At 38.4% G+C, this 8,872-nt stretch overlaps 1 long non-coding RNA gene across 1 annotated transcript; it reads left to right on the forward strand.

The window, feature by feature from the left end:
* The first annotated feature begins 2,068 nt into the window (after positions 1 to 2,068).
* Positions 2,069 to 4,185, forward strand: LOC106695546. The gene is made up of 2 exons (XR_001346616.2): positions 2,069 to 2,222; positions 3,788 to 4,185. It is a non-coding gene; the product is annotated as an uncharacterized LOC106695546 (long non-coding RNA).
* Positions 4,186 to 8,872: the final 4,687 nt, after the last annotated feature.

Below are 8,872 nucleotides of genomic sequence, written 5' to 3' on the forward strand. Positions count from 1 at the left end.
CCCCACTCTGAAGGGGGTGTGACCAGCTGCAAACAGCCATCAGCCCATCATACAGGCTGGCCAGGCACCCCAGCGGAACCCCCACCCTGATCCAGGACACCTTTCAGGGCAAACCAGCCGGCCCCAATCCATGCACCAGGCCTCTATCCTATATAATAAAAGGGTAATATGCAAACTGACCCTAACAGCAGAACGACTGGGAATGACTGGTCACTATGACACATACTGACCACCAGGGGGCAGATGCTCAATGCAGGAGCTGCCCCCTGGTGGTCGTGTGCACTCCCACAGGGGGAGCTCTGCTCAGCCACAAGCCAGGCTGATGGCTGCCAGTACAGTGGTGGTGGGGGGAGCCTCTCCCGCTTCCCTCAGCAGTGCTAACAATGTCCGACTGCAGCTTAGGCCTGCCTCCCCGCTGGCAAGTGGACATCCCCCGAGGGCTGTCAGGCTGCCAGAGGGATGTCTGACTGCCAGCTTGGGCCCAATCCCCCAGGGAGCGGGCCTAAGCCAGCAGGTGGACATCCTTCGAGGGGTCCCAGACTGCAAGAGGGCATAGGCCGGGCTGAGGGAACCCTGAGTGCACAAATTTTTGTGCACCGGGCCTCTAGTCTAAACATATAAAGAGGTAATATGCAAATTAGGCCGGGATGCCATAATGGGTCACGACCAGACAGGAGGAGGTTGTGTGCGCAGGTGAGGCCCCGGAGCGGAGACAGAGACAGACACGGGGGCCTGCCTGAGCCAGCGCAGTGGCTCCGGCGGCCCGGAGCGGGACACAGGCAGGGGGGCTGGGAGGGCCTGGGGTGGAAGTCAGGCCGAGGTGCCAGTCAGGCCTGACTCCCGTGGCCCGGGGGGTGCCTCCTTGCACAGCGGAAGGCGGGGCGCCTCCTCGTGTGATTTCAATCGTGTGCTGGCCTCTAGTATTTAAAATAAAAAGGCTGAGTCTCTTCTAGCTTTTGGATTACTTGATTCTACATTATATAATTTGTATTCCATAGAGAGAAAACCTAGTCTCCTTTTCTAGGTAGTGGTGAAAGCTTTTCAATATGTGTTGCATATCTGACTTACATTGTCCTATATTGGTACAATATAGCACTTCTCCTGTGCCTTCTTCCACTTAGAATAAGTGGACTTGCAAAACTGTAAATTAATTTTTAAGAGGTTAAATCATATTTTTAAAAATTTTTATTAGTCAAAAGAATTCTTTTATGTATTTTAAAACGAATATGAATAATTGTCATCTGAATTTTTATTGTTAAACAAGAAACAACTGATAATTTTTTTAGATACATAATTAATTTCACTACTAAAATCCTGGTTCATAAGGAAATGATTTACCACTTTTATTAAAGGAGAATGCTTGCCATCTACTGGCTGTGTCTTGGAATAATGGAACCATACTTGAGTGTCCTGTAGTAATTATTTATTTATTTAGCTTCATTGAAGAGGCATATCTTAGGATAATTAAATATCTTAAGATAATTAAATATCTTAGCATGTCTTAATATGATAAAGGCAGAAAGTGATAGGATGGAATGCCAACTCCAAATTCATAAAGGTTATACTAAGGCAGTGGTTCTCAACCTTCCTAATGCCGCGACCCTCTAATACAGTTCCTCATGTTGTGGTGACCCCCAACCATAAAATTATTTTCGTTGCTACTTCATAACTGTAATTTTGCTACTGTTATGAATCGTAATGTAAATATCTGATATGCAGGATGTATTTTCATTGTTAAAAATTGAACATAATTAAAGCATAGTGATTAATCACAAAAACAATATGTAATTATATATGTGTTTTCCAATGGGGTCGTGACCCACAGGTTGAGAACCGTTGTACTAAGGCATGATATACTGTAAGACCTTCTTGATAAAGAGTTTAGGTTACTGTGCATTTAAACATGAAAAGAAGAGGAACTTTGTGAATACTCTAAAGTGTATAAAGAAAAACAGTAAAAGAGATGTTTGAGTGGAGATCTATCTTAGGTAACCTGTGTTGGATCTCTTTGACATTTATGCATTTTAACATGAAAAAATAGCTTAAAACTGTAGTAGAACTGATTTGTCAATTATCTCTTACTTTTCTGTTTTAGAATGGGTTTCCATATGCCACCATTCTGTTCCATTTCCCACTTGCACCTTCATGTCATAGCACCAGTTGATCAGCTTGGCTTCTTATCAAAATTGGTTTATAGACCAAATTCCTATTGGTTCATCACAGTAAGTGTTATTGTTATACTAGCAGCATACAAAAGTATATAAAATATCTGTCCTTTTTTATGTAGCTTTTCTTTTCTTGGAGACAGCTTTTATAGGCTTGATCATCTATTTTAACATACTGCTTGCACATATCCAAAATAATATTTTTAATTTGGGGGATTTTTCAGGTCATCAGATCTGTAGAAGAGAAGCTAAGGCTGAGTCTCTCCATTGCAGGTAGAGGATGTGATATAGAAGAATCATGGCATTTATAGTTCAGAATCCAGAATCAAATCTGGATTCAAATTCTGGCTTCATTAATTACTTGAGGGACCCTGTGCAAGTTACTTAAGATTTTTAAGGCCCAAGTTCTTTATTACCTGCATATAGGTAATAGTACCTATTTCTGTAGAATTTATAAAATAATTTACATGTAAAGCACTTAAAACTGTACCTTACAAATAGTAAGTACTCAATAAATGTTACCTGCAGCCTCTGTCTTCATTAGCAACATTATTGTAGAAATTGAGATTTTGTAATTTTTGATATTTAAACTTCTTAAAAAAGGGCTGTAGTAGTAGCATCAACTACCAGATGTGAGGTTGAAGCTTTGAGCCTAAAAAATTGCAAAATTCTGCTTTGCTAGGACAAAAGTAGAATAGAATTCAGCTGCTTATAGACCTGTGGTCTGACAGTCAAGGTTAAAAAATGACTCGGTCCTTCCAGGGCCACTTGCTTAGTGATTTACCAGTCTCTTATTTTATGTGTCCATGATGATAAGGTGACCTAGAGTTGCTATATCTGAGTAATTATAAAATTGTAAATTAAATAATTACTATTAATTAATGCATATTATAATAGTCATAGTAAATAAGAAATTCAAAAACACCTGATTTCTAGAAACCTCATATTTCAAACTTATTTTTTCTTTCTTCAACTTGCTTAAATGATTTATTTAATTAAAATATATTTAAGGAATGTGTGTGTATTTGAAATGAAATAGTGTGATATTTTGTGGGACAGTTGATGTAGTCTTTAAAATATCAGTGTAACTAAAAACAAGATTTTTTTCTTGTATTTGTATTTCTAATTTTCTACATGAGCCATGCTTCTATAATAAAAACTAATTAAAAATACATTTTTGTAAAATAGTCATGGGGATATAAAGTACAGTATAAGGAATATAGTCAATAATATTGTAATGACTGTGTATGGTGTCAGAAAGTTACCAGACTTACTGAGGTGAACACTTCTTAAGGTACCTACATATCTAATCACTATGTTGTACACTTGAAACTAATATAATATTATATGTCCACTGTATTTGAAAAATGATTTTTTTTATGAGGGGAATTCTGACCAATGCTACAGCGTGGATAAACCTTGAGGACATTATACTCAGGGAAATTAACCAAATAGTATATGATTCCACTTACATTTAGGTTTTCTGTAAGATGTTTTTAGGAAGAGAATATGTATTATCCGGCTGGTCTGCTGTGGTTTATTATAATAGGGACGCCAGTAGAATTTTTCACACCAGCTCCCATATTTGTGATAAAAAACATGTTGTGTTTTTAAAATTACAGGCTGACTATTTGATTGAAAAACTAAGAACATGAAAATGACAGCAGTGGAAGATTTTCTTATTCTTGGCTCAACAGACACTAATATTTTGGTCCCTTTTAAATCAAATTACAATGGTAAGGTTTGTTGGGTTTTATAAGAGGCTATTACTGGGTAGCCTTAAGTCTTTTCTGAATGTCTATTTCCTGAGATCTGTAATATATGACTACTCTGGCATTGTCTTCTTTGTTTTAATGGTTACTTGTCTAAGGTATAAGATACTACAGATAAAATTTTATTAAAACAAATTCTGTTAATCAAGAAGGGCTCTGTATTTTTTAAAAGTTCAAGTATTTTCATTTCTCATTATTGTCAGTTATAATAGTGATTTATTATGAAGAATAAATGGGTATAGAAAGTACTTTGTTGGAGTTTTTATTATTATGAAAGAGAAAAAAGAAATTAACTATCTCTTGACAGTTTCATAATTTTGTACATATTTCAAAGTAAAGTACTGTATTACACAGTGATCTCTGATCTTGATAGAATTTATATGTGTCACTTTTTTAAAAAAAATATTTTTATTGATTTCAGAGGAAGGGAAAGGGAGAGAGAGATAGAAACATCAATGATGAGAGAGAATCATTGATTGCATGCCTCCTGCATGCCCCCTACTGGGGATCAAGCCTGCAACTCAGGCATGTGCCCTCAACTGGAATTGAACCTGTGACCCTTCAGTCTGTAGGCCGATGCTCTATCCACTGAGCCAAGCCGGCTAGGGCTATATGTCACTTTTTACTCAGATTTCAGATGTTGGCTTTTACTTCTTGAAGCCTAGCATTTGTGTAATAAATTAGTCCTGAAATTTGTATAATATATAAATGCAATAACCATCAATTTGGCTATCTAAAAGAATTCACTGTAATGGAATTTTACCTGTAAGAACATATGTGGGAAATAAAGATAAAATAGTTACATTAATTTATTAAAACGGGCAGAAACTGCTGTTTTATGGTTTGTTTGCTGTGCCAAAGGAAAATTAGAATTGAAAAGTAATTAGATCTAGTTTTAATCATGAAAACATCCTGGTTTGAAAGTAGAGAGAGACCGTCTTGGATGAGAAAATGTATGTTAATAACACAATATTAATTTTATTGATGTATTATTTTATGAGACATATTTCTTTAGGAATTGCTTTTTGTTGCTAATCTATATTAATAATATCACTATGTGAATGAAGAATAGCAGGTACCGAAAGCTAATCCTACATTGTGCCAGTGTATATTAGTACTATGTACTTGAATATAAGTGAACATAAGAATTAAAATATTGATGTTAGGAATGTAAGGATTATATTCATTCATTCAGCAAACATTTACTGAGCATTCAACGTGTATTAGCCATTGCCAAGATCAGCAAATATAGAAGTGGGAAAGGACTGCCTTCAGTGGCTAAAACCAGTGATTACAATTAAATGTGTTAAGTGCTATAATGTCTACAGAAGAGGCTGTGGAGAGGGAAACACTTTTGAGAGCAGGTGGCAGTAGAATTGAGTATTTAAGACTCAATGTTAGGCAGGAAGACAGTGGAACTTTAGGTTGAGACCCAAATGTACTTTTTCTTGTGTTCTGCTTCCATTATAATTTACTTTACAATTGACATGAATGCCTAAATTCCATTTTATTCATCAGAGGTGGAGAGAGGAATTCAGGAGTAGGGGTTATGGACTCTCAAAATTAGATTAACAAGTTTTTGAGCACTGCTTTGTTAAGTAGCTTGCTGAGCACCTACATAGATTAGCAGCTACAAGTTTATATAAATCAGTTCAAATATGACCAGATACAGAAAAGGAATATTCAGCATGTGCTTCATGTTGTACTATGTGAACTTGCAATGACATCATTGACAATTATGGTAATAACATGTAGTACTTATGGAATTCTCAATGACTTATGAACCTTTTAAAAAATGTATGCCTGGCTGGTGTAGCTTAGTGGTTGAGCATCGACCCATGAACCAGGTGGTCATGGTTCTATTCCTGGTCAAGGCACATGCCCGGGTTGCGGCTTGATCCCTAGTTGGGACATGCAGGAGGCAGCTAATTGATGATTCTCATCATTGATGTTTCTATCTCTCTCTCCCTCACCCTCCCTCTCTCTGAAATCAATAAAAACATATTTTTTAAAAATGTGATTAGCCAGTTGATTTAATTCATATAAGTTTATACTCTCACAGTACGCTTTTCTTCTTTGTTGAAAAACCCTTGGAACCTCACACTTTTAGGTCAGTTTTATTTTACTTGTAAAGATTGATAATGAAATAATTGCAATTAAAACTTACACAGCCTTTTCAATAGTTTAAGAATTTGGTAACTCTCTAACTATCTATAACATTAGCTCAACACAAAGCTGTTTTAAAATGTTTTAAGTAGTATCGAACTTAAAATAATTCTAAAAAAAAGTATGTTGCCCTGACCGGTTTGGCTCAGTGGGTAGAGCGTCGGCCTGCGGACTGAAGGGTCTCAGGTTCGATTCCGGTTAAGGGCATGTGCCTTGGTTGCGGGCACATCCCCAGTAGGGGGTGTGCAGGAGGCAGCTGATCGATGTTTCTCTCTCATCGATGTTTCTAGCTCTCTCTCTCCTCTCCTCTCTGTAAAAAATCAATAAAATATATATTTTAAAAAAAGTATGCTAATTTTTATGAATTAGCTTTTATTCTAGCAATATAATACAGGATGGGACAAAAGTAGATTTACAATTGTTCATATGAAAAATAGTACAATAATTAATAAATAAGAATAAACTGTTTCATGTACTCACAACTATAAACCTACTTTTGCCCCACCCTGTATAAAAAACATCTCTGATTCAGCTTAAATGAACTTGGTATCTTGCAATCTCAGTCTCATTGTAAACAAAAGAATCAAATTAAGTAAAATTAAGGACTGGCCCAAAGAGCAAAGGCATCCCTAATTTTGGCAGGTCCTGGGTTAGGCTTCTTTTTTGGAAAACTTTTTATTTCAGCCAGCAGCAGAACAGTTTCTCTCAATCAGGCTGCATCTTACATTTGCCTGGAAATGTATGGCCCTTGATTATTTGAATTGTGGCAGCACTAGAGTTTAAGAATGACTATGAGAGAAGACTGAATCTCCAGCCCATTGTCATTCACATTTTTTCTGTGCTCAGAACCTGTTTCACAGGTAAGAAATTAGTGGGCTGAAATTGCAATTAGGGCTTCAGATTTGCTCTGGAGAGTCTTTTGACCAAAGGACAAGATCTCCTTTGCTCCACTTCTAGTTGGGAGTTTAACCTCAAGGAGCAGAGTCATACTTAAATCAACTGCAGCTCTTTAAGTTTGAGTGGGTGCCTCAGAGTCCCAGCTTGTTCAGGTCTGCTTCCAGAGAGCACCTGGTGTCCTCTCCTTCTCTTCCTGAATCCTCTCCATTAAGCTTGACGATGCTGGAGACTCTTCTGTTCCATAGTTCTTATATAATAATTTCTTCCAATAAAATTTTATTCTCCAAACTGTTCAAAAGCCCCCTTGTTTTTTACTCATTGCAAAAATCTTCTATTTTAGTAACTAATACAAAGACACATTTTCTCCCTCTCATTGGCACACAAATCCCTGTGGTTCTCTGTGATACCCAATCCCTTTTCAGGTGTGAGATGCTCCATCTGATACAGATGCATGAGCAGTGTTGACATTACACATGACACCTGCTGTTGGAAACTTAACTCTGCTCATTTCCTTTCTTCACTGACTCTGTGCTACTAGTCTCAACACTGTAGTGGTTTGTTATAATCATAACACAATACAACATTCTCCAATTCCCGGTCCTTACTTCCCAGCAACGTGTCTGGTTTTTTAAATAATCAACAGTCTGTGCCAGAGGCTTCCATGCTTGAACAACAGTAATTCTCATGGGAGGAGCCAAGTCTCTTAGAGTTCTGCCCTGGTGGATGAAGCAGGGCTCCAGCTTTGGGTAAGTTCCCAGAAGACAGACAATGAACCTCCTTGCCTCAGTACAAATAAAAAAAAAAAAAAAATGGAAGTTTCTAGATTCTAGTTTGAACACCAGCTTCCAAAGTCCAAACTCTTCTGTGGTTCCTTAACTACTGTAGTAAACTCGAAAAACATTGAACAGGCCAGGCTGTGAGTCCCTCAAAGGTAGTTCCACACTAACCCTAATGGCCTGCCTGTACAGGGTTAATTTCTTAAGAGAAGAAATATCTCCTTAAATGCCATTTATCAGCCCCATACAATATGCCAGGTATTACATTAAACACTTTATGTACATCACTTCGCTTGGTCCTAACAGTCCCTTGAAGGAGGCAGTATTTTTACATGTTAGATAACAGAGACTAAGACATTTGTTTACAAACATACAGTTGGTAAATAGTGGAACCGAGGTTTGGACCTAAGATTAACACCGACAGCTTATGTTCTTAATCACGAGCTAAGCATCAGCTACCTTCTTGGCACAGGATGCTCAGATGTAGGATACCGACCCTTTTGTACTTTGCACATTACTACAGTGGAATGCAAAATAGCTCTCAATGAAGGATCCAGTACTCTCAAAAGCAACAACACATATACGTATAACATGCAAATTATTAAAACTTATATGTGCTGCCTGCTATGGCGAATGTGCTAGAGCGAACAGCTGGAAGCAGCTTCCATCATGGTTTTAACACAGTTGGCTGCGGTCAGGGCGGTCTAACATCACAACCTCATAGTGATTGGTGCTTACACTGAGGACATTGTTTTGCTTTCTCTGAGGTACAGAATGAACATAAGAGATGTTCTTGGCCCTCCAGAGTTTACTATAATTGGCTTACAAAGCATGTACCCTTAAAAGGTTATTGCAAAAATGCAGGAAGTATAGGAAATGTTGAGTGAGTGGTTCAGGGAAGTCAGTCCCAGAGCCTGGAGTGTCAGAGAAGTCTGCGCGAGGAGGGGAACCCGGGTTGGAGAAAGGTGCAGAGCGAGTGGCGGGGCCGCCAGTCTCCTCGCCATCAGCTCCGGACACAGCGCGCTCCCGGCTACGCCCACTCGGAGCGCTCCGCCTGAGGGCGCGCCGCAGCCACAGCCCCTCCGCGCCGCGGGGT

Source organism: Myotis lucifugus, unplaced genomic scaffold (genome assembly GCF_000147115.1).
Source record: "Myotis lucifugus unplaced genomic scaffold, Myoluc2.0 scaffold_1594, whole genome shotgun sequence".
Lineage (NCBI taxonomy): Eukaryota > Metazoa > Chordata > Mammalia > Chiroptera > Vespertilionidae > Myotis > Myotis lucifugus.